Genomic DNA, 26,834 nt, shown 5'->3' on the forward strand with positions numbered 1-26,834 from the left:
AGAAAGCCTTGAGAAAAATATATGGCATTTTAAGCAGAAATACATTGATCCAATTCAGCAAGCCTTACTCACAAAAGTACTACTTACTAAAGCGAACAATTCCACTGAAGTCAATGGAACCGCTCAGGGAAGTAAGCTTAAAGAAGCCACGTCAAACTAGGCGTTATTTATCTGGTTATATGTCAAAACTAAATAAACAAACCATGAAGCTATAGCCCCAAAACAGGATCTTAAAAAATAGTAGTTTCTTTAATTTGTGTTATTTTGCCACAACTGGTCCATATAAAATAGTTTAAAATGAGATATCCTGAGGAAACAATTACTTAATAACAACTGGGATCCAAAAACAACTTCTACTGACATAACTCAATCTTCCGTATTAAGAGAAAAAGACATACAAAAAACTAGAACTCCTGGTTCCAAAATGATACCTTTTATTAGACCAACTGGAAAATGGCAAGAAAATTGTCCTTTTCTGCAAGCTTTTGGGAATCAAAGTCCCTTCGTCAGGCTCTGGGAAAAGTGTAGATGGTACAAGATGGTAAAAAGTCCCCATAGGTCGGAAATAAACTTCATTTTTGCACAGAGGGAACTGAAGATGGAAGGCTGTCCCTCTGGGTCCATGAGAGTGTCTTTGTGAGCTGTGTTGAGTAGCAATTTGATGTGTTGATCAGGTAGAATTCCTTCCCTGAAGGTGTCAGATGGTAGGTAGGGAGGCAAAAAAAACCCCTTCCTTGTTGTTCTGCAGTAAAGTTTAAAATCCAAAATCGGCTGAAATTTGGCATCTTCCATGTTTCAGGGGTGTACTTGGTAGCCCTGTTTGTCTGAGACAAAAAGACATATAAAAAAAAGAGAAAGCACTGTTAATGAAAGTAGAGTTACTTGTAAGTAGAGTTGCTTGTAAATCATGCTTTCATTTCCTGTTTACTCCTTAAAGTTTGGAAAGGGAAAAAATGCACATTTTCATACCTTAAGCTGTTTATTCATCCTTGGTCATTTAATCTTTTCCAACACAAACAAATAATTGAAAATGAAGGTTGATGGAGCAATTTGTATTTATTCATTTGTTAATATCTGCAACTTCTTTCAACTACTTAGTATTTTGAATCTTTGTGCCACAAAGGCTACTCATTTATTCATCCATAGACTTTATAGCTTCCCTTTTCCTCCTACAAGTTGGCTCTCTCTCATCTTCTCCTTTCCCTCTTTTTTTTTCTGTTTCCAGTCTGACTTCTGGTACCAGTACAGCAACCTATGCCTTCTCTAGCAGGTAGCAAGCAAATGACAAATTCAGCTGGTTATATAAAGATCACTCATTACCTTTTCCTTTGAGAGCTTTATAAAAAAGTTCTCATCCTCCCCCCCGCCTCTGAAATGAGAGCATTGATAATAATTGGGGGACTACACCATGTTTTTATTACCTGCACTACAATAACTAGGAAGGTATAAAGGCATTATCCCAAGAAAGTGAAGATTCCCTTTCCCCTTCCCATGGGAGAATGGGGAAGAATGAACTAGCACTGCCATTGAAAAATTATTCAATACATTTCACATATCTTCCAGTCACCCACTTGAGGTGGCATGGGTACAGTGCTATTGTTCTGCTCTCCAAGCTTCTCTCTAATAACTTTTCAGACAGTGGTTTCTTCACAACAGGCTGGTTATGCATACACAAGTATCTTTAATCCCCTGCACTATTACATAAGGTTTAGGCACAATTGACTTTTCACAAGTAAAATAAAATAGAAAATACTAAAGGATATGGACATACAAAGAAATTTATCAGGAAGAAGGATAAGAAGAGCCCCAGCTATCCTCAGCTTCACAGTAGTTCCTATTTGCAGACTCTTACCATGCAGTATGTGTTGAAAGCTAATCTGAGAAATTTTGTCTACAATGAATGTGTTAGCTTCCACTTACCACAGGGTAAGTACACACACATATGGAATTACCATAGAGAAGTTGACATGAGGTAAATTCCTACCCCTCCTTTACCCAGTGTTAAATTGTTAGAGACACAAAATCAATGTGTTCACGAGGCTTCACAGCAAAAAGAAGGCTTCAAAACAGAGATAGTATTATTTGCATTATCCAAATGTACTTAAAGAATTGTAGTTACTTGAGATAAAGCTTTACTAGAATTTTTAAAAAAATATGGTTAATGACATGGCTTTGTAACTTTGTACAGTTGCAACACAATAAAGGGCCCTGTGAGTAGACTCACAGGTGGTGTATGTTAGTGCAGTAAAACATGCAGTTAGTCATGCAGCATATGTTAGCTTGCAGTTAAGGAGTTAAGAGGTTCCAACACAACGCTATGGAAAGAAGAGAGACAACACCTTGCAAGTGATAACCATATCAATACATAGTTTTAAGATGTTAAGACACTTTCTCAGATAATGATTTTAGCATGTCGGGTGCATCTACGTGTGCAGTTAATGTGATGATAAACTTCTGGAGCTGTTTGATCTGGAGTCAACTGCTCCTGGGTGCAGCATCCATACTTTCACACAGGACAGCAGTATTTTGAGCCAGGGCAGAGCAACCCTGGGATGGTAGAGGGCACAGAGGGCCGCTCTGGGTGGCGGTGTTGGATGACAGAGGGACTGGCTGAGACACGAGGGTGTGGAGCTGGGTGGGTAGCCAGCAGACAGCCCCTGAACTTTAGCACCCTCATGCCACAGCCAGCTCCATCACCATCTACATGTGTTTCAATGCAGTTACTTACTCTGCAATAAGACAGTAATGTCCCCAACAGTATTAAATTACAGCAGAGTTAATTAATTTATAGTTTACTGCATCCTAACACCAGTGCAAATGTACAGGATGATATTTTATTGTGGAGCTAATTAATCTACTCTGCAGTAAAGTGCATATGTAGATGCACCTGTGGTGAACAATTGCCAGCGTGGTCAGTGTTCAAGGGCATTAAAACAGTCTTTGTGAGTCTACAGTATAGGGGGGTGGTTTTAGTCTGTCCCCTCAGTCCCACGTCTGGTGGGTTTTCTTGGCCAGCTGTCTTCTTTCTGGTGATGGCCCACAATGGGTTCAACATAGATATCTGCAACCATCAGATTGTATCAGATACCATGTGGTGCCTCATCAGTTTTGAGTACAGGTGGGATACTCTGCAGGCTGACAGGATGCTTTTGTGGCTTGAGTCCCATGCTCTAAATGCCCCAGTGTCAGTGCCTGCACTGTCATGTCATTCCCCTTCTCTTTCAGGGTATGAGCCAGTGGTCTGTATTTGGTCATATTTTGCTCCCAGGCTTCACTAAAAGTCTGCCACTGGTTCTCAAAAGGGATGGTCACGTCAATCATCAGGATATATATGTTGTCCTTATCTATTACAATAATGTCCAGATGTGGTTGACTGTTGCATCATGGGATGAAATGGTTCACAGCTATTATCCTACGCCAGCTGGTCCTATATGGCATTGTGGCAGAGTTGCTAGGCTCTCATGTAGGGCTGGGAGCTGCACAGGACATAGGACAGGTTCTTGCTCTCATACCCACGCCTAAATTACTTCTTGTCTCTGTAGCCGCAGTGAATGAAATCACTAAGTGGAAGGCAGTTGAGATGGGCCTGATGGATGAAGAACCAGTCTGCAAAGTGTGCCAAGTTTCTGTGGCACATGAAATGGTTGAGGTCACCTCAAAGTGAGATGCCAGCAAAGACTTTGCCCTAGTCAGGTTTTACCTTCAGGTGATCAGCATGGTGTCCTTCAGGAAATCTTTCTACTGTTTTCCAGCTATCCACAGAATTGTCCCATAATGTATAGTTATTTTGCATGGTCAATAATTTTCTAGATGACACAGTACCTAACAGACTAACCTAGTTGAGTAGTGGATCTCTTTCTGTATACTCAGAGGGCTAGATTTAAAAATGGAATTTAGATAATCAAAGATGTGCTTAAGTATCCAAACTGGACATTTAGATAATACTACCATTCAAAAAAATATTTCTGTTCCACCATCAGCTAACCCTTTAGATGACTAAAGTTTACACGTTGAATACAAGAGAGAAACATTGATGTTACAATCCCTAGCATTGCAGAGCTTAGCTTAAATTCTTTGTGTCCACACATGCGCTCATGCACACACACACACATGCATGCATGCATTTACACACGAACGTACACCCCCTCACCTCCTTCTCAAAGGAAGTGACCTAAACTATTCCTTAATAGAATCCTTATTATGTACAAAACATATCTGAAAATGAAGTATTTCTGAACTACAGTTGATACAATTGAGTTTTTCTTAAGAAACGGAGGTATTTCTAAAAAAAAGAGAACACAAGCACACACAAACAAACCACACACAACAATGGATACAACCAAATAGGCTTTCATACAATCCAGTTCCCAGCATTATCTCTTTTGTTTACCAGAGTCTTTGTACATCTAAGACTTGATGCAGACAGCCACTTAGAACATGGACATCTTTCAAAAGCATTGTAAGAACTTATTATTTGGGCAGGCATTTACCAAACAAAAATGGGATGAGGGTTTTTTTTAAGGTGGGTGGCAATGTGGTCTGTATTTTATATTGATGTTCTATTTCCCTTTTAAATAGCTTTGGTCCTCTAGTTGCTGTCCTGTTTAAAATTTATTTTGAGCCTTTCTTGGGAAGGGTGGCATACACGCACACACACACACACACGCTTCACTCTTAGGTTTCAGGCCTGAAGAGCACAATATATATATTTGAATTAGGCATCTAGACTCCCTGTAAAACAAGTGGAGGAAGACAAGTACTAAGAGGGAATCTGCCTAGAATTAGCCAATAAGAAAAGGCAAAACACAGAACTTGTGCCTTAAGTCCCATCTGATAGTTCAGTGCCTTACTCATGTTAATAACCCTTCTGCTGAGGAGTCAAAGCCAAGAACCCTCTTCTTTGTTATGAGATGAGGAGCTTCTGTGCCTTTCTTCAGGTTCAATTTTCTCCTCTGCCTCACAGGATTCAAACCCATGTAAAAGTCAGTGGGAAAAGGAAACACACAAGTGCCAGTATAAGAACTCTTTGGAGCAGGATCTGGAATCCAGGCAACCCCTCTCCCATGCCTAATTAATCTTGAATTCTTTTCTCCATTAGAAGAGCTTCAACAGAAGGGATCATGAGCATCTTCAAACAGATCAGGCCGCCCTGCCCATCCCATGATACTGTGGCTTGACACTGGAGAATCACCGACAAAACTTGCTGTTTAGAGAGCAGAAAGAGAGAGTGTAAGGTGTATAATCAGGGTATATAATTAAGATGACCATATTACTTTTAAGAAAATCCATTGTTCCTCCCCCTGCCCCGAGTTAGTTGCACTGCTATGGGCAGCAGTGCTGCTGCAGGCAGTGGCGCTCTGCCTCTGTGCCTGCCTGCTAACCTGCCTGGCGCACCATGCCTCTCCACCTCCCAAACAGACTACACCCCATGCCTCTGCAATTCCAGGACGTCTGTTTTAATTTTTACCAACTGGCCAGACCAGCCGATGAAATCTGGATCTGTCCTAGCCAAACGGGAACTGTATGGTCCCCCTAGGTATAATCATGCTGGCAACATGTATTGTTCCAGTTGCTACACTATACACAAACACATACATGACCCACTTGCACCCCTACTTTCCAATGTTCCTTAGGTATGTGTAGATCCAAAATCAACCATGAAAATGCAAATGTAGGTGTCTCCTAATCTTGAAGGAATCTGAACTCCCTAGGGTCCTTGACATTATAGCCCTGTGGAATTTTAAGGCTCTTCCTTTTACAAGAACAGCCAGAAGTGTGAAGGTTTTAACTGCTCAGAGGATATCTCACACTTAAGCTTTAATGGGGAGACTATGCATTTCTCTGCATATGTGGGATGAAGGGCTTGATGTTGTAGGCATGTGTTGGAAATACCTGTTACATACCTACTGCACTGGATTTCTCACAAAATGGTGATTTGATGCACTAATTATAGACCCTGCTTTGATGAATGTGTTTAACAGGCATATATATACAATATATGGCTTCGAACTGAAATCATCACAATTTAAACTAGAAATAAGAAATCTTAAACATCAAGAATAACTAACAATTGGAAAAAATTAACAAATGATGTAGAAGTCAGTCAAATAACTATTTATTTCTAATATATATTGACCAACAAGTTGCATATTAGGTAAATGATTACTATGTGTATTTACGTACACTTGTGTTATATAGGATCTTAAGGTAAATGATCATACTAGTTCCTTTTGCCTTAAAGTATTACATCTATGCTTTATAAAGGCTGTAGCTTAACACTTTCAGTTAGTTTCTTGAATTGGTTCCTCTTATACTGAGAAGCAATACTTATTTGGTTAAATGGTTAAATTTATAATTATACAAGAGTAAAAGTGCCACATTCATGATTACTCCTAGCTAATTGTTTGATTTGTTTTAATAGAGATAAATGATATTACTACTAATAGAATCTTCATACACATTAAATATGTATGACTACTGTGTCAAGTTACCCAGTGTGAGCTTTGAAAGCAAATATAACTGAAAATAACTTGAGTTACCTAGTGTTGGAAGAGTAAGTTCTGAGACAACTCCTATAATTTTAGAAGTGACAAACACATTAGATTCCTCAGAGAAACATGTAATTACCAAGTCTGAGTAACATATATGAAGTGTGTGTAGGAACTGCCATTATCTGGGTATTTATAAAAGAGTTAAATTTGTTATAAATCATGACAGAAACTTCCTTGAAACTAGGAGAATGTCTGCCATATATGAAATGGGTATCTTCCTGTTAGACAGCAAGATAGCTATGCAACTTTATAGACCAACTACATACAGATATATTATATAGCACCAGCTTTTGTGAACCCAAGTTTGCTTCATCAGATGCTATGAAAGAACTTGCAGAAAGTAGAGTATAGAGTGAAATGAGTGATTAGAATACAATAGCTAGGAAAGCAGGAGGGAGAGGATGGAAGAATGCTGACAGGCAAGCAAGCAAAGACCCCCTAGGAACACAGGGGTCCATAACAGGTGCTGGGCATGCCTCTTACTTTATGAACGGAAAAGGCTCTGAAATGAGCTGAGTCAGTGGGCAAGGGAACACCTGACCAAAAAGGAGCAGGCCTTAGGGAGATAAGCACAGGGCCAGAGCTGGGACAGGCAGTCTCACCATGGCTACTGACATGGAATGAGGTCCTGAACAAACACCAGATAAAGGGAGACTGCACTCCTAAGGGTAAAAAGAAGACAGCCTTAGAGCTGAGGTAGGGGCTGTTGGTTAGAGGTTGATACAAGGGGCAGTGGTGTTTTCAAGAGACCTGGGAGAAGGGCCAGAGCAGGGCCAGAGGTCCAGGAGCAGGGCCAGAGCTTGGGAATAGAGTGAAGACAGGACCAGAGAAAGCCCAGTGCCTGGCATGGACCAGAAGGGTCTAGTGCCCAGGAGGGAATAGATCCATGGGAGTAGCAAGAATGAGAGAAGTGCCTGGGTGGGGGCAGACATAGACAGCAGCCTGAGACAGGAGGGAGCTGGAAAAGTTGAAGGCACAGGGACTGCAAGTCCCAGCAATGGCAGAGTCTGGGTCCCGGTATAGGCCTAGGAGTGGTGCTAATTGATAACATCTGTGAGACCTGGATGTGGTGTATGAGGCAGTTGGAGCCAGTAATAAGTCTTTAAGGCACTGAGTAGTGACACCTGAACAGCAGCATGGGATGAGGGATCTCTGGGGCAGCCTCCCTTTCCAAGGATGTAATAACAATGAGACGCGGCAAGAAAGGGGAAGGGGAGTGAGTCTGAGAAGCAAGGGCAAAGCAGGAGCTAAGCAGCCACCAGGGGAAATCATGGCCACCCCTGAGACCAGCGCTTGTGACAGGGTCACAAAAACTAATCCAGTTTATGAGATAAGAATCCATAATCCCTGTTTAAACTATACTTTACACAGTCCAGTTTGTAGATGATTTCTTGTTCAACAAGTTCCCATTCAAACTGCCTAAGAACAGCAATCCCGCGGCCAGTGATGGAGTGTCCAAGGCAGTTGAAATAGTCTGCCACAGACTTTTGTGTGTTTTTGCAGATGATATCAGAGCAATGTAAGTTCATTTTTACATGCAGAGATCACCTGCCTGTCCAATGTAAAGACAGCAGCAATGTACAGCACTGTACACAGGTGATGGTATATGACATTGACAGAGTTGCAGGTGAACAAATCTTGGATGTTGTACTCTTTGTTATTAGGTCTGTATTGAAGTGGGGTTAAATGTCTGTTGTGCATCTATTGCAAGGCCAGGTGCCGCAGTGAATATGAGAGTTTTTTAGACTGACAGATGCTGTTTGAGGTTACAGGGGGTTGGTGGGGAGTGCTATCTGTAAGCCAGAACAGGTTTGTTCTCAAAGGCTCCCTTGAGGCAGTCATACTCTTCCAAAAAAGGTTGGAGATAATTAACGATGCACACTCTTAGGTGTTACAGCTGGGAGCTGTAGGTGACTGCCAGATATATTCTGTTGTTCTTGTCCTACTGTTGATAGTGTAGCAGATGGGAGTTAGGTCCAAGCCTGACTTTCCTGATTTGAGTGGCTACAGTTCTGAGGTTCTGTTGTAGGAAACCCTGCTCCAGATCCTTAGTGTGAATCCCACTCAGTGGGATCAGAGCAGAACCAGCCATAATATAGAGCTTGGCTGTAGACACCAGTGCCATAGCAATGAAGTTTGGCTCCCCGAGCAAAGCCTGCAGCAGCAGCCCACCCTTACCCTATGCACAGATCTGGGGGGAATATGCCCCCATGCTTGCCCAGGAGTGCACGCAGTGGCAGGAGCCATCCTTCCCCCATCCCTGTGCCCTCCCAAATGAGCCACTTGTGACTCCATCCCATGGCCCACTGCTGCTGGACAGAGCCTGCTGGCACCCCTTCACTTTGACACCCATGGTGATTGCACCACTCACCCTCCCCTTGTTATGGCACTGGTAGACAGTAGATCTAATGGTGTGCTTAGGATGAAAGTTGGTGATTTGAAGGTAGCTGTAGTGGTCAATTGGTTGCCAATACAATGTGATGGCAATATGGCCACTGCAGACCTTCTTTGTAGTGTCTAAGGCCATGTGTAGATGTAACGACGGGTGTGTGTGCATAACACTTTAAAGCAGGCTAAATGATTTTGCACTTCTTTAATGGTGTCAGTGTTGGCACACCTTGGCTGAATATTGTGCATTAATTTCACCTGCCTTAGGAAATTTGGCAGTGTAATGAGCCTTAAATGACTTGGGGAGCAGCAAACAAACTCCTCTGAGGAGTTTTAGTTTGCTGCTCCTACATCCATGGAGTGAAGCACCAGGCTCCTTGCAGCTCTGTGGCTCTGCAGGAAACTCTGCAGACAGCTTGGCAGCAGCCAGGGAAAGCAGGCTCTGCCCAAGAAAAGCAGTGAGCCTGATCTTTCCCCCCATTACTCCCCCCAGCCCCCCCAAGCCTGCCTGCCTGCCTGCCTGAGCTGTGTGGGGGCCCAGTGATTCCTTCCATGGCTGCGGTGTGTCCTGAGACCACCTGAGCTGGGTGCCTGTGGGTGGTTGCCACCTAGTGGGGGCCACCACTGCCATGGAGGGAAGCACACCCCCACTCCACCCTGCAGCCCAGGGACCACTCCGCCTGCCAGCAGCTAGCCCTCCCTTCCCTGCCAGAGAGGCAGGTAAGTCAGCAGGGTGTGTGCATGACATGGGGGTTTAATTGGCCCTAAATTGAAGCAGTGTCTTTTACAACCCACCGCTTCAATTTAGGGCCCTCATTTCATCTACACACACCCTAAGAAATGAATCTGTTGCATAGAGTGTGATACGGGGGCTGGAAGTTGTTAAAGTCCTGGTGAAATTTCTCTAGAGATTTCTTTCTACCTTGTTAATAGTGTTCCTGCAGTTGTTACACAGATAAAATTCCCATTCAGTTAATATTAATCTATGGATCAGATGGACTAAGGCTGGGCAAAAGATAAGAAACCAAGGCTAAGTACAGAGGTTCAAAAAGCCTGAGTCAGAATTGCATAGTGACAGAAAACCTGAGATGACCAGAGGGGACCTCAGGGGCCTTTATGGGAATGCCAGAAGCATGGACATCAAATTGAAGGAACTGGCTCTCCTTCTGATAGATGAAGAATTTGACCTCATAGGGTTGACAGAGACTTGGTGGGATGACACACACAATGGGGCAGTGGGTATCAATGCCTATAGGCTCTACAGGAAGTATTGCATTAGGAAGAAGGGAGGTGGCCTTCTAAGTCAAAGAGCGGTACCCCTCCCTGCAGGTCAGGTTTGATAGTGGGGAGAGATCCCTTGAGACCCTCTGGGTCAAGATACAAGGGGGTTCAGGAGAGAGAGACTTGATGGAGGGAGTCTACTACAGGCCTCCCTCCCAAGAAGAGGAGAACAATCAGGCATTCTCCAGGGAACTGGCTGAGGCAGCCAGCACTAAAAACCTAATTGTCATGGGTGACTTCAATTACTCTGACATCTGTTGGGGGACCATTTGGCCAGCTCCAGAAAATCAGCTAATTTCTTGGCAACTATGGATGACCTGTTCCTGTCACAGGTTGTTGAAGGACCAAGTAGGGGGGAAACCACTCTGAATGTAGTGCTTACTAAAGGGAAGAACGTGGTAGGGGACCTGAGGATTGGTGGTACTCTGGGTGACAGCGACCACAATCTGATTAGGTTCACTATCCACCAGAAGGCTAGGATTTCAACTAGTAGAACAGAGGTCCTAGATTTCAGAAGGGCAGGCTTTAACAAACTCAGGAGTCTAGTTAGAAAGTCCCTCTGTGACCAACAACAGGAGGATTTGGGGGTTCAGGAGTAATGGTACTTCCTCAAGGGATCAATCCTCTCTGCTCAAAAATAAGCCATTCTCATGAGATCAAAAAGTGGGAAAGGAGCCAAGAGACCCGCTTGGCTCAACAGGGATATTAGAGAACTTTTGAAAAAGAAAAAGGACACAGACAGGCAATGGAAAAAAGGATCAGCAACCAGAGAAGAGTTCATTTATAAAACCAGGGTTTGCAGGTATGAGATATGGAAAGCCAAAGCAGGCATGGAGATCAAGCTAGCATCCAAAATTAAGGACAACTAAAAGCTGTTCTACAGGTACATGGGGAGCAAGAAAAAATTAAGCTCTACTGTGGAAGTCCTACTGAATATGGAGGGGCAGCCCACAGTAGATCCCCATGAAAAGGCAGAACTCCTAAACGGTTAGTTTACACTGGTATTCCAGAAAGCTAACAGGAGTTGTGCACCTGTCCAGAGGCCCAGCAAATATGGAAAAGTCAACAGACAACATGAAATCAGCCCCTGTCAGGTGAGTGTCCTCTTAGAACAAATGGACATTTTCAAGTCTGCCAGGCCAGACCACCTACATCCAAGAGTCTTAAAAGAACTGACTGAACTCATAGCAGGGCCTTTGGCACAGATATTTGAAAAGTCATGGAACTCAGGAGTGATCCCAGATGACTAAAAGAGGGCCAACTTCATACCCAACTTAGTACCCATCTTTAAGAAAGGAAGGAAGGGATGATCCTGCAAACTATAGACCAGTCAATCTGACTTTGGTCCTAGGAAAAGCTTTTGAAAAAATTGTTAAGGAAGCCATCAATCACAAGCTTGTAACTGACAGAGTATTAAGAAACCTTCCCAGCTCATATGAAGTTTTAGTTGGAAAAATGCTAAAAGGAAGACTTTCAATACCTGCTTTGCATAATTATAAATACTTATTTTGTTTTTATTTATTGTAATTCTTTAGGCTTAATTCAAAGTGCCCACCTAAGCAGAGCTAAAGCAATCAAAGTGTACAATATTAAAAGCACACAAAATGCAAATGCACCCTTTATTGATTCCCATACAAAACTGTTTTTCTCCACATCCTATATGGCTACAGTTTTGAGTAGTATGTAATCAAACTAAAACTTGCTTGACTTAAAGGAAACAAGTAGAGGCAGAGCACCTCTGAGGGCAGTGCTTGGCTCTAGGGGTCTACCATGGCTCAAAAGTTGTGTACTTCCAGAGTATGCTGTATCACATAGTTGTGTTTAGGTATAAAAGTAAGCAGGGCATAAGGGGAGAGGCTAGAGAATGATGGGGTTATATTAGTCTCCCCATGCAATGATGAGTAGGATGAACACCGTAGGTGACCAGTGGAAACTATAGATTATAGGTGTACTCTGCTTAGAGTACATCTATATTCCATTAACTAAGTATGGCTCTGTGCAGTGTCTCATTGTTGGACAACCTATGCCATCAGTGTAACTGGTCCAGCCCACCACCCTCAGGAGTCCAGGGCTCTGGGTGACTGGGTGGATTGAACTAACACTTCACAAGCCTTAATGCTGTCTTCAAACTCTTGCCTGCCATGACGTGATGGTATTTTAAAATTCTTGATTTCAGAGGCTACCAGCAGATACAGGGTCACTTCCACAGTGTTTCATCATAGTGCTCAATTCCCCAGGCCTCACTGGTTTAGTCCTTGTGAGGGATAGCTTCTCTGGGACAACCACCCCTTTCCACATCTTAAGAGCAATAACTGTGACTTCCTGTCTCCTTCACAGCCATGCCCATGCCTCGCAGGAGTTATTGGACATCATTCCTCTAGGGCATCTCATTTTAATACTCCACCAGGCCTGCCCTGGCCTTCAAACACTTGTCAGGGTTATGGCCTTCTCAGTATCTGCCCCTTTTCTCTGTATGGGTCTTCTCCACTTGTGCTTTCCATTTGTGGGCCCAGCTTACAACTTTAAAGTTTCATAGATTTCATAGACATTCGGGCTGGAAAGGACCCCAAACGATCATTGAATCCAGTCCCCTGCCCCAGGGGCAGGAAGTCAGCAGGGATCATAGGATCCCAGCAAGAGAAATATCCAAATGTGCCTTGAAGGCGTTCAAAGTGGGTGCTTGAACCACCTCCGGCGGCAGTCTATTCTAGACCTTGGGGACTCCAACAGTAAAGAAGTTCCTCCTCATGTCCAGCCTGAATCGGTCGCAGCAGAGTTGTGACCATTCTATCTTGTCTTCCCTTGGGGTGCTCTGGTGAACAGATGTTCCTCCAGATCCTGGTGAGCACCCCTGATAAACTTATAGGTGGCCACTAGATCGCCCCCGAGTCTGCGCTTTTCCAGGCTGAAGAGTCCCAATTAAGCAATAAAGAGGCTTAATTGCTGCTTTTTCCAGAAAAATGGTTAACACAATTAAGATGGTTACTTAACATAAGCAAAATCATATATATAAAAGCTATACATCTCACAACAATACTATTATATGGTTAAAATTACTTGCCTAAGCATTCGCAAAGTTACTTTTAATATATATATCATTCTGCCTTGTGGTCAGCAGCTTTGCTGAGATAGAAATTAAAGCCTTTTTCCAGTTGCAGGTCCAATGCTCCCCAAGAATCCACATACCCTAAATCAAAATTAAAGAACAAGAATGTTACCACTGTAACAGCAGTCTTCTTACTGAGTTGCAGCTCCTTCACAGGCACCACTGAGTCGCCGCTGTTGGCAGCTCCTCCTGGGCCTGCAGCACCTGAGCCATGGAAGTTTACAATGCCTGAAACACAAGGACTCTCAAGCCTCCATGCGGCCCCAGGAGAATTTAGCTAAAATGCTAGGTCTCTTCCTTCCTCCCTCCTCTTGTCTGGCTTCTGGCTGGGTTTAAAGTGCATGGGCCCCTTTTGGCCGACAAATTATCTATCTCCTTTCACAGTCCCTAGGAGTGACTAATCTCCAGATTAGCAGGCCATCTCTGTGCTGGTCACTGTCCTCTTAAAGAGGTAGTGCCGCTGACTTCCTGATGTAGACCTACCCTCGATATCCCCAGCTCTGACCCTTATTTCTCTCTTTCTGTTCCCTTCTCAGTCTGTTAACATGGTCAGGGTGGTCAGCCTCAGACATTGTACCTAAAATCTCAAGACCTGATACAACTTTGCAGCATGGACCAAGTTCCACAGCAATAAAGGAGACTGAAGAAAATCCTTGCTTTATAATCTGAGATCTGTTGGTACCACCCTTCCCACATGCAAGATCTCAAGGCAGAAAACTACTAGAAGCACTTGCAGTCTGCCTCTGTATCTTTGCATCAAGGAATCCTTCTGGTACCATACTTCCCAGTTTGCATAAAAATGACGTTCTTTCATTGCATTGTCCCCAGTAACCAATAAGCATAACCTCAGCATTTCATGACTGTATGGCCCAGACAGATCAGGCTCTGCTGGGAGCAATAACTACTTGCTCCAGCTCTCCATAGCAAAGTGAGCATCAATCAATTTGACATTCTTTCTGAGCTAACTTTGCTTAAGACACTGGCTCCATAGTATTAAAGACATTTAGGCACCTAATGCATCATTAGTAGAAATTAGGCATTTCAATACCTTTTTAGAATCTTGGCCTTCAGTCTTCCAGCACTGCACTAAGTTAACCACAGCTAACCGCTTTTAGGTGCACATGTAGAAACATATAATATCAGTTACTTATTAGATCATTGGCTGTACCTTGATCATTAAGATATCCATAATTAAAAGGCAGCATAAAAGTGTTGAGTGCACTGCCTCCAACCAGAAAAGCAACACATTTGTCAGAACAAAAAGGAGCGACAAAAAAACTTCACATAATTGGTAAAACTTGTCAGGGCCATAACCCTGACAATTTCCTTTCCTTGTTAAGTATTATTAAAGAGAGTACCAAGTCATAATAATACTAGTTGTGAAGGGCTTTAAGTTGCCTTAACCAATGTTATTTATTGGGAAGGGATTTTTCTACTCTGAAGGTAATAGTAGTAGCATCACCAGTCTGTCAATGCACCACTAGAGTGTTGTCATTTCCAGAGATCTTAGAAATTTTTAGCTGTGATCATATTTTCCCTTTAGCTCCACTGTTCTTTTCAGCCTTTGAGTTTGTGCTCCAACATTTGCCTGAAGTCAGGCCTTTAAAGATGAGCACAAAGTTTTGAACAGTATGGCAGCAGGATATAAGGTGAAACTCTACCCTGTCTTCAGCAGGATATATAGCATGCACACAAAATCCTATAGAAGCTTCTTTGGGAGATATACTCAATCCTTCCAGGAGACCAGAGTGGTTACAATGGCAGTTCAAAATGAAGTTTATACAAAAAAAGAAGGGCAGACTCTAGCAGAAGTACAAAAATGAGGTTCCAGAGATACAGAAAACTATAACTCTCTGAAGGAGTTGATTTATTTGGCTACAGAAGACTTATTTTTGGCAGTTATTTAAAATGAAGAGAATAATCTTTGACCTGTAAAAATAGTAGGAATGAGCAAGTCTTTTGAACTATATTGCACAGCTGTAAACTTTCAAAACTTGAGCCAGATTTTCTGGTTTTCTCTGGATGCTTAGTGCCACTTCTACCATGCAAAATAATAAAAAATGGACTTTAAAGCAAAGGATGGGGAGTCTATGTAAACAACCCAGGTAAATTAGCGTTCCTGGTATTTCGAGCTGCAGGAGTGCTCTAGAAGTACCCCATTAAATCCTATGTCTTTCGTGTCATGACGTTTTAGCTTATGTTGATTTTTGTTGCCTTACTTTCAGGAGAAAGGAAATCCACAATGAAATCTTATTTATTGTGCTGATATGGGATTAGTACTCTCCCTAACTTCATTTCTTCATCAACCCTCTGAATTTGTGCTGTAGAATGTGAGCAGAGACATGGTGGAATTGTGCTCTAGATATTTCAAAGGAATCTAAATTAGTTAAAACCAGTTAAATGGGACACATAAGACATGATGACAGCATCTAAAACTGAAATAAGAGTCACTAGTTGGTACTCAATCAGCCAATTTCTCTCTTATGGATAAGAAACAGTTTTTGTATTATTGTCCCCTTCTGAGGGGACCACTGCTTTTCTGTATAGTTCTCTACAATTTTGTGACAAAACAGCTTCTGGGGAATCAGTATGTAAACTGAGAGTTCTACAAAATAAGATTGAGTCTCTTGTTGGAATTGGTATGTGTATGGAAGTAAAATAAGATATATTTAGTAGGGCTGTGCAAAATTTCAATGGGTGTTTTGTTTCAAAGCTGCTTTGATGTGTTTCGAGATCAAAACAGGAAAATCGAAATAAAACAAAAGGCTTCGAAACAGTTTTGAAATGAAATGAGGGCACTCAAAATGTTTCAAAAGTTTCAAAACATTTTGAGTTTTGAAGCCAGGGTTGCTGCAGCATGGGCTCCTGGATCTGCATGGACCCCTGGATCTGAGTGCAGGATGACAGCATGCTGCTGCTACTGGCTGAGGCTAGTGCCAGCACCAGGCTTCCTGGCACAGGCTCCACCCAGCACCAGTCTCAGCTGGCAGCGGCAGCCTGCTGTTATCCCGCATGCAGATCTGGGGGCCTGTGCCCACCGGGAGGGCTGCGGGGCTGTGCCAGACTCCTCCCAGGGGATGCAGGCCCCTGGATCTGCACGCAGCATGACAGCAAGCTGCCACTGCCAGCTGGGACCGGTGCTGGGTGCAGTCTGTGCTGAGCGCTGGGAAGCCTGGTGCTGCCGCTGGCCCCAGCTGGCAGTGGCAGCATGCTGTCATCCTGCACACAGAACTGGGGGTCTGCACCCCCCCAGGAGGGATTCAGGGCTGTGCCAAACTCTTCTGGGGGGGGGGGGGGGGGGAGCGCAGGCTCCTGAATCTGTCCACTGGATGACAACATCCGCTGCTGGCAAGTGATACAAGGTTTGCTTGTCAGCAGTTTGAGGTGCAGTTTCCTATAAACCCCTGCACCTATCTCCTTGAAACTTGGCAGACATTATGCCCTCAGAATGGGATACCACTCCAGCAATTTTCATCTGCATCAGGCAAGAAGTGACCAAGTTATAGGCATTTTCATGATTCCCCATTATAGCCTATGGACAAAATGTTGAAACATGTCCAAACAGTGAAAGAGTGTTGACAAAACGAAATGGAACAGTGCTTCAAAATTAAATGAAATAATGAAATGAAACACTGTCCCTTCGAAATGGTGAAATGGAAGTCAAAATGAAACATTGCTGTTTCACATAAAGTAACATAAAATTTGACATAAACCCTGTAGTGTAATTGGGGAAACTATTAGGAGTAGTAGCTCTAGAACTGAAATGAGCTTTTAATTAATCTTTGCAAGTGTCATTAATCCATGCCCTAATAGAAAAGTATAAAAGAGGCTTTTGACAGAAGAAACAGCAACAGAAGGGTGTGCTAATAAACTTTGTTCTTAGAAAACTTTGTTCTGAATTATAAGTTTTGAGACAATGTATATATTCTGTGCTTTATTTGAAACATAAAATACATAAAAAGAGTGTTTAGAAAGAGTTTTATCAAGACAGATTGATCACAAAAAGTTTTCCTTGGATATAGAAATGCCTGATGGTTTAAGACCTTCCATGTCCCTCTTGTCCTGACCAGCATACTATTTTAGTGTGACTCACTTACACCTGAATTAAATGCGTTTCATAGATTCATAGATTTATAGCTTTATAGATGCTAGGGTCAGATGGGAATTCAACAGATCATTGAGTCCAACCCCCTGCCCTGGGCAGGAAACAGTGCTGGGGTCACATAAAGTGTGGTTAGCTTTGCTGATGATTTTGTCACACTGATGACTCATGTTCATCTTGGAGTCCACTATGACTCCAAGATCCCTTTCCACTTCTGTGCTGCTGAGAAGGTAATTCCCCAGCCAGTAAGTGTGCTGGATATTTTTATGCTCTAGGCGTAACACTCTGCACTTGTCCTTGTTGTACTGCATCCTATTGTGTTCTGCCCACTTTTTCAACCTGTGCGGGGCCACCTGCAATCATTCCCTACCCTCCGGTGTCTTCACTTCACCCCATAATTCAGTATCGTCTGCAAACTTGGACAGAGTACACTTCACACCCACATCCAAGTCACTGATGAAGACATTGAAGATTACAGGTCCGAGGGCCAAGCCCTGCAGGACCCCACTGCCCACATTCTTCCAGGTGAATACTGACCCATCCACCACCAATCTCTGGGTGCCCCCCAGCCAATTTGCCACCCACTGGACTGTGTAATCATCTAAGTCACAACCTCTTCATTTATTTATGAGAATGGGATGAGATACCATATTGAAGGCCTTCCGAAAATCCAAGTAAATGACATCCACCTCTACTTCTGCATCTAAGCATTTTGTGACCTGGTCATAGAAAGAAACAAAATTAGTCAGGCATGATCTACCTGGTACAAATCCATGCTGGTTTCCCTCCTGCATTATTTTTCCCACTGGACTCCCATAAATACGATACTTAATAATTTTTTCAAAGACTTTTCCAAGGATAGAGGTGAGACTAACTGGCCTATAATTACTCAGATCCTCCTTCCTCCCCTTCTTGAAAATAGGGACCACATTGGCCCTTTTCTAGTCCTCCAGGACCTGACCTGAGAGTCATGAGTGCTCAAACAGCTGTGCCAGTGGTTCTGCTATGACACCAGCCAATTCCTTCAGCACCCTTGGGTGCAGCTCATCTAGGCCTGCTGACTTAAGCACATCCAGTCCATCCAAGTGTCTCTGCACCAAGCCAGTGTCAACAGTTGGTGGGCTGGTGTGCCTCTGATGCTCATCTAAGAACCCATTAGGAGATTTGTCTTGACCCACATTCAGGAACACTGAGGCAAAAAACTAATTGAAAAGCTTAGTTTTATCCCCCCTGTCTGCCAGTAACTGCTCCTGCTGTTTAAAACAGTGGGGGGAGGGGGGAGAAGTAAATGTTTCATGGGACAGGGAAACCATATCTCCGTCCAGTTGTGGAGATAAATGCTGTCAGTCTAGAATGGATACCTGCCAAATGAGTTATAGTTTTCACATATGAGTTCTGGAGTCAAAGCCATATGGGCAATTGAAACACTATCCACTCTAGTGATTTGCTCCAAATTGAGCCTAAAATAAAATTGCTGTGACCTGACAGTAAATAAAAGCAGGACTGCAAGGATCAGCTGTTTTATACACTGTATATGGATTGAAAGAAGGGAGGGATCACACCAGTTCAGCAACACTGTCTGTCAACAGCTTAGAGCATAACTAAGTCCCACTGTGGTTATGGCAAAACAGAGTGAAACTTTGCTTAGATATATTTATTTCAAGTCCTCTATGCAAAAGAGGTAACCCTATTATTGACTTCTAAAGGGAGGTAACAATCCACCTCAAAGTTAACAATCACTACTCAGTAGGCATGTCTACATGTGAATTAATACACTTCATTTAATGCACATTAAATTGGGTACCTCCATTGTGAGGTGCTAGGAAAATTCACATTAGCCTGTCTTAATAAGCATTAACTAAAGAACACAGGGTGCCTATACATGAGCAGGGAGGCTGCTCCAATGCACTGTAATTCCAGCGCATTGGAGCACACTCAGTTAATTGAGTCTTCTCGAGCGTGACAATTACCATGCCCCAGCAGCCTCCCACATCTCATGTACCAGCATCCCTATGCTTGAAAATGGCAATGGGGGCACTTTATCTAAAGCGTATCTGACGAGCTTTAGATAAAATGCCCCTGCCACACCATTTTGAAGCATGGGGACATTGATACACTAGATGCTCTGTGTTTTTTAATTAGAGCAGCTCTAATTAAAGCACCCCACACCATCATTACTGGAGCATATGTATATGTTTTTAAGTGAAGATTAATGCTCATTAGCCTATTTTAATGCACATTAAGTAAATAGCACTTTTACATGTGCTCTGGGGGCAACACTTTAATTAGAATGGCTCCAAGAGCACCTGTAATTAAAGCACTTCTGTGTCTCCTGTATCAGTGTCCCTGCACTTAAAAATGGCAGCAAAGATACTTGAACTAAAGCTCATTCGACAACCTTTAGTTCAAGTACCCTGCTGCCATTTTAAAATGTGGGGACACTGATACATGAGACATAGGAGGTTACTAGAGTATGGCAAGTGCCACTCTCCAGCAGACTTGCTTAACTGAGTCTGCTCCAATGCTGTGTAATTTCAGAGCTTCGGAGCAGCTTCCACATCATGTATAGGTGCCCATGGTTTTTAAAGCAATGCTTTAATGTACATTAATATAGGTTAATGTGCATTGAAGTGCATGTGTAGACATGCCAAGTACTTCACATTGCTTTTTTTGTTTCTATTACTGAAGTTCTCAAGGACTTCAGTTATATCAAGGTGTATTGTGATAGGTGCTGTACATGCATGCTGCTTCAAAGCAGTATAGAATAGTAGGGAAGAGGACTCAGGTGAGTGAAGATAGAACTTTAAGAGTATATTTATGTAATCATCTATTGGTTTTGGCACCTTAGTTTGCCTTTCTTTCTTTAGTTCAGTATTTCCATGACTAGTCTGATCTCATCAAATTGACTTTTCCCATAAAAGAGAAGTTTATAGTTTAGAGCAAGCTTACAGCTTGCTGCAGATTGGCTCTATCTGGAGTTGTTTTAGTAACCAAGATATTTTTTTCCTTATCATTTATCTGATTTTATGAGTTTTATAAAAGCATATTTGGTTAATGTTGTAGAAACTGGGTCTTTTGTGTCATTAGTTTAAAAATACATATGTAAATAAATAACAGCCAGCACAATTTGATGTCTGCTTGGTATTTACTAATGTATTCTGCAACTCCTGCAGGGCAAATTAAGTTTAGTATTGACCACACTCAGTGTTAATGTCTGCTCCAATAAATGTTCACCTTAATTATAACCATCATGAATTCAGACAAGATTTAATCAGTTTTGCTAAGAGATTCTAAGCAGGATATAAAGATTTTCTACCATCAAGGAACAGAAATAAGGCAGGAGATAAAGGTGACCTGGTATATATAATTTATGTGGGATTTTCACAAAACTTTTATAAGGTTCTTTATAAGATGTTATTAAGGAAAATAAATAACTCTGGGTAAGAAGTAAAGCACTAGTCTGATTAAATACAGACACATGAATCAAAGAGCTGTAATAAAGAGTAGTATATCACAGTAATATAAAGTAAATAATGGTGTAACTCAGGTCAGCAGGACAAGCCATCTGTAGCCCCAGTAAAACCCACACAAGAAGCTCAGATATTCCTGATATCATCCCACTGGAAGAAGGTTTGCCAGTAGAGGAAATGGATAAGAAGTAGGGGTGAGCAGTCATTCCACTATGGTAGTGTTAGTGATATTGTAGCCATGATGGTCCAGGAATTATGAGAGACAAGGATTTTTTGGGATGACATTTTTTATTGGACCAACTGGTTGGTTGGGATAATGTTAGACAAGGTTACAAATGACTTGCATTTCAAAAGCTTGTCTAACTTTATCCCAGCCATGCAGCTGGTTCAGTAAAAAAGATGTCACCGCCCAAAAATCCTTGCATCTTGCATTGTCCTACAGTACATTCCAGTTACTGTGATTCAGATTTGAACACCTGAATACAGTACCCTGAGACTGGAAGCATAATAGAACAAACTGGCTACTTTCTTAGGGAGAGAGCAGGTGATGCAGGAATGAAATCCATGGAGCACTTAAATTTGCAACTGGCATGTTGGCACCAACAACACAATGCCAGCATAATTGCCTGGTACCAATGTTGCAGAAGAATGTCTATGTGACATATGCTATAACATGAAATTGACTTTCAATCTTTTAAGTAATTCTAGGTCAGGTGCCAAGTTAGGGAGGGTAAAGCATGCAAGAGCAAGGCAAGTCTGAAATATCAAGCTGAGGTCAGGTGTCAAGGGTCTAAAGCTGAGACCTAAAACTAAGGGTCTAGTACAGAGGATCTCAACCTTTTTACACTTGAGGCATGCCTCAGAAAGTGTTAGTTCTTAGTTTTCACTCAGTTTATGACTTCAGAAAGATGATAGAAAAATTATTCTGTTGCAACAAACTCAGAAAGCTCACAAAAGCTCAGGATGTTTTTTAACACGATTAATTCCTATTTGAAATTTTGTGAATCATGTTTGCACACCTAACGGTGCTAACACTCTGTGGCACCCTGTAATACCCTTGAAAGGATTTCAAAGCACCCTAGGGTGCTACAAGCCCCTGGTTGAAAATCACTGGTCTAGAGACAAAGACTAGAAACTATGAGACAAGACAAGTCAACATCAGGAGTCAAAGGTAAAATTAGAAAGTGGAATCAAGGAGCCAGGAGACAACACAGGGTTAGAGAGCAGGGACCTGGGGAGTAGAAGACACAACACAGCACTACTAACAGACGGGAAACTTAGCATGTTATGGGGAACAGGCCAAGTGCTAGGGCAGTCCCTCCAAATGAGGAGCTGATCAAAGGCAGACTTGGAACCCAGGCAGTTCATTAAGCTGGAAAGCAGAGACCAAATATCTTTTATATACAACATGCAAAACTAGATAACAGAAAGAGTCACTGTGCTTAATAAAATTAGTCTAGTTGTTAACTTGAATTAAAACAATAGTGGCTTCAAGTAGTATCCCTCTATTTTTATACTGCATCTATTTAGTAGTTACCACTGTGCTGCAGGAAACAAACAACAAGCATTATTAAACACTATAAAAAGTTATTAACACCAAGTTATTTAGTATGTCTCTGTAATTATGAGAAATTGGGAAGCATTCAATGTTTGCACTCTCATTATCATACTGCACTTCAATGCACAGGCTCATTAAAATGTTCACAAGCAAAACTAAAGGAATCTAGACCCACTGCAACTTAATGTATCCTGTACTTTACCAATAATGTAGCTGAGTGATTGATTTCAATATACAAATATCACAGTAAGCAATCATCCTGTGCATGAATGTGAACCGTTATGTTATGTGATATTTTCTACTTTTCCTGTAGCCGGACTGATGCCTCTGATGTTAAAAGACAAAGAAGAGAGAGTGTGAGATATCTCTGTAAGTTAATAGTCACCTAAGAGGACATCCAGGGACATTTCATATCTGCCACAGCATTCTTTCATGATTCAGGTACTGCCAAGAATGATCAAACTTCAGACTGCCTTTCACTTGTCTAGCAAATCTGCTGTGTAGTCACTATCATTCCACATCTCACAGAGGAGAGCTTTCTCCTTGAAAGAAAGAAACCTCCCCTGCATTGGGCAGACAGAGTAGGCAATAATTAATTTTAAAGATGAGAGCACGCTGAGCACCACAGACCATTTAGGTACATCTATAGGAGCCTGGTCTTTTATCACAGAAACACTGCGGACCTGCCTGGTGTTGCAAGCATCCTGCTTGGCATGCAGTGCCACAGTGTGAGGCAGAATAGCAGATGCTGAATGATGCCCCTGGATACTTGAACACAGGAACATAACTAGAGGTGGGTGAGTAGCACCAAGGTGTTGGCCTTCAAGGAGCAGCAGCCACAACTAGCCACACACAGTGAGACTGTGCACAGTAGCAAGAGCTGAAATGTTTGAGTCTTTCTCCTTTCCCAATGCACACATCCACCCCAGCAACACCCTACCCTTCTGGTCCCTCCAGGTACTCCAGTGCTTGGAACAACACTCCCATCCACAGCTCTATGGCATCTCTGCCCAGGTCACTCACTTTACAAGATTTGCCTCTGCTCAATATGTGCGCACCTTAAGTCTATGAGACTGATGAATTTCCTGAAATGTTTTGTTTTTTTCTGGATCAGATATATTGCCTCCCTCCCATCGTCCCAGCATACAAAAAGTGACCTGCATGCACACACACTGCACCTTCCAAAAGATAGGCCCTGGTCTGTTTGTTTGATCAGGTGTGAAAGCCCCACCTATTCTGGAAGTCACTCCTACACTCCAGAAACTAGACAACTACATTTTCCTGCAACAAACGTCTACATTTACTGATAATCTATGGCTCAAAGTGGTCACAAGAGATTTCTTTTATTTCATAGCTGGTTCCAACTACCTGTGTATATTAATAGCCAAGGCCAGCCTTACAGGGTGGTGACATGGGCAACTGTTCAGGGCACTGTGGTCAGGAGGCACCACACATGCACACACAGGCACACATATGCACACACACATGCACACTCATGTGTGAGCAGCCTGGGCTCACAGCAGCACTCTCCCCTGCACCACCCTGCCCTAACCAATCTCCATCCTAGGCAGGAGGATCAGTGCTCAGCCTAGCCCACCCCCTGCCTCTAGCCACTGCTCAGGAGGAGCCAGGCTAGGCAAGTGCAGGCAGGGTGGTGCCTGCTCCTCTCCACCCACCTTGCTTTCACACGTCAGCAGTGACATTTGCAAGTGGGGAAGCAACTCTCCCAATTCAGGCCAGCAGCTCCCCCACAGGGCTTTATTTCTAAAACTTTCACTAATACTACTACATACCTAAACTCCAAGAAAGGGCACCAAAATACAAGTTCTCCTATGGCTGGCCATGACAAGAACAAATGCTTTAAATGTCCTATCTAGACCTTGTCTTGGAAATCCAGCCCCCAGATTGTTAATGTCTATATTCGTACTCTCATGCTATAACAATTAGTTCCATGAGCTTTTGATCAGACTAGTGGCATTCGTGTGAGAGCAAATGTTATTTCCTTGTTGTTCGTATAATATCTTAAAAGGGGGGAGGAGTTACTGAAAATAATGATAGTACGGTTTGGTTTCACAAAAACAGAACAAAATGACCAACCCACCACTTTTAGTTCAGATAATAGCAAGTGTTACACAGTCTTCAGTGTTTAGGTACCTATTTATGAATTTTTGTAATGCTTCCTTACCCAGCAGTAAGAGTTGATATTATTCAGAATAGAGTTCCCTAAACTCAGGATATTTTTAAAGAAGGATTTTTCATGCAATCTATGGATACTAATCACTGACTTTTTGGGTATTTCTAAATCCACTGATTATTTAGTGGTTGCATAAAGCACCACATTTGCATGGTGGAAGAACTTATAAAGGAGGTTCAGAAAAGGGCTGTTCTAAGCCAGGGAACCTTCTAGAATTACCAAGTGCTCAAAAGCTCATCTCCTAATCCAGTCCACCTGGGAGCTCTGTTAAAGTCTCCACACCAGCTGCACAAACCAACAAGTGGTTCTTGAACACTTCCTTGCTGAAATCCACTCATGTCATAGCAAGTGTCTCAGTTCCATTCTTAAACTCATTCTGCACACTCACTTGAACAACGTCTCTTTGCCTCTTGTCACACTCACTTGAACAACATGTCTTTGTCTCTTGTCTGCCATTCTGTGCATTGTAACTGCCCCTCCCCAGTGGGGGAGTGTGGGTTGGGTAGTAGACCCTGCAATAACCGCTCCTTCCTTTACCAACTTCACCATGACAGCTCCTGGGGTCCCTCCAACAACTGACCATCATGTGGCCACACTCCCTCCACCAATTAGTGGTGAGATGAGTAGCCCAAAGCCCCTCAGCCAATCAGTGTGGGGGGGAGGAGGGGGCGGCTGTGAAAAGACCACAAAAATGGTGTCATGTGCCACAGGCGGCCTGTGATTTTTCTTTTGCCTTTGCACAAGTTAGGTAGATCCCTATTCATGATATGGCTCTCTAGTACCAAATAAGTAAGTTTCAAATACCACAGTCTTAGGCTCCAATCAGAACTGAGGCCCATTTACAATGGCTCACCAAAACACTGCATGTGATTTGCTAAGGAGGGTTTATACATACATCTGTTTGACTGGCTATCCCATCATTGACTCCAATTTGTCTAACAAGGATTTTAGTCTGATCAAACTGCCTGGATTGAAATGTTCGACTACGGGCACGTTCCAGACTCATAGCCAGAGTTCAGGGCAGAGGACAGTCCTCAATAAATAAATAAATAAATAAATACCACCCCTAACCCCACCAGAAATTAACAGTACAGAACCAACTATTGCTATTTTCCTGCAAGCCTCTTAAATGAATGAGTGGCTTCATGGTTCCTGTGTTGTATAGGCCAATTTGAATCAAAGGCAGGACTACTAATAAGGCTATGGACAAGAGGGGCTGGGTCATCTCACTACATGAGAAGGAGAGTTCTTCTGAGTAGTGAGTTAAAGGCAGCGTGAGGATGAGTCCTGACAGGACTGTGTTAGACACCAAACAAAGATGTAATAAAAGACAGCCACTTTTTGCAAGTGCTGTATTTCTACTTAATTCAATGGAGTTTTATCATTGCCTTCAGTGGAAACAGAGTTAGACTGAAACTGAGATTTTTTTTTAAATATTAACTTTTAAGCTTAAACCACCATGCAGCAATTTTAAGTAATAATGAATCAAAGGAAATGGAGAAAAAAGGACAAAAATAAAAAGGAAGATGACTATGGATTTAAGCAGCCTAGCTGTGTGAACAATTAGTGGTGTGGAATCATTGATCCATCTGCATAATATAAATGAATAAGAAATATTAGCGATAGCAGAAATCTCAAAAGATTACCTGACTAGTTCTGTGTAGCTTTCTTTTCCTTTATTTTCAGTACATTACTTGTTCAAATTTATTGGGGAAAAAAAAAATCTCTCTTTTGTTCTGTTGCCTTACATACCAAGCTTCAACTTGGGTAAAGTTTTATAGGCAATACAAACTCCAGGCAATACAAACTCCAGGGAATGCAACTCTGATGTTGGCAAATGTTTAACTGTTTTACAGTGATATGATGGTGCCAGTATAATTAATAATTTACCTTGTTGACATTCTCTATAATAAGTAGCAGAAGGAACACATTTTTATTTCATGAATTAATATTTTACTTTGAATATTTTAAAAAATTCCCTTTGAAAAATGAAAATGGTTACAATCTTTAAGGTATCTTTAATGAACTCACATATATCATACTGGGAAAACTTATTGCAATGTCAGGAAATGAATATGGCAATCTGAATCATAAGTTACTTTCCATTCTACTTTTCATCAATATATTCTATAATCCACCATAGTGTAAATCATTACAGAAAACAGATATGAAAATGAAACTACA

The 26,834-nt window shown here is 42.2% G+C and overlaps 1 long non-coding RNA gene across 1 annotated transcript; it reads right to left on the reverse strand.

The window, feature by feature from the left end:
- Positions 1-296: 296 nt before the first annotated feature.
- LOC132249063 (uncharacterized) lies at positions 297-26,419 on the reverse strand. Its single transcript, XR_009460450.1, has 3 exons — positions 26,297-26,419; positions 18,076-18,147; positions 297-824 (listed from the first exon to the last, which is right to left on the reverse strand). It is a non-coding gene; the product is annotated as an uncharacterized LOC132249063 (long non-coding RNA).
- Between the last annotated feature and the right edge of the window lie 415 nt (positions 26,420-26,834).

Source organism: Alligator mississippiensis, chromosome 3 (assembly GCF_030867095.1).
Source record: "Alligator mississippiensis isolate rAllMis1 chromosome 3, rAllMis1, whole genome shotgun sequence".
Lineage (NCBI taxonomy): Eukaryota > Metazoa > Chordata > Crocodylia > Alligatoridae > Alligator > Alligator mississippiensis.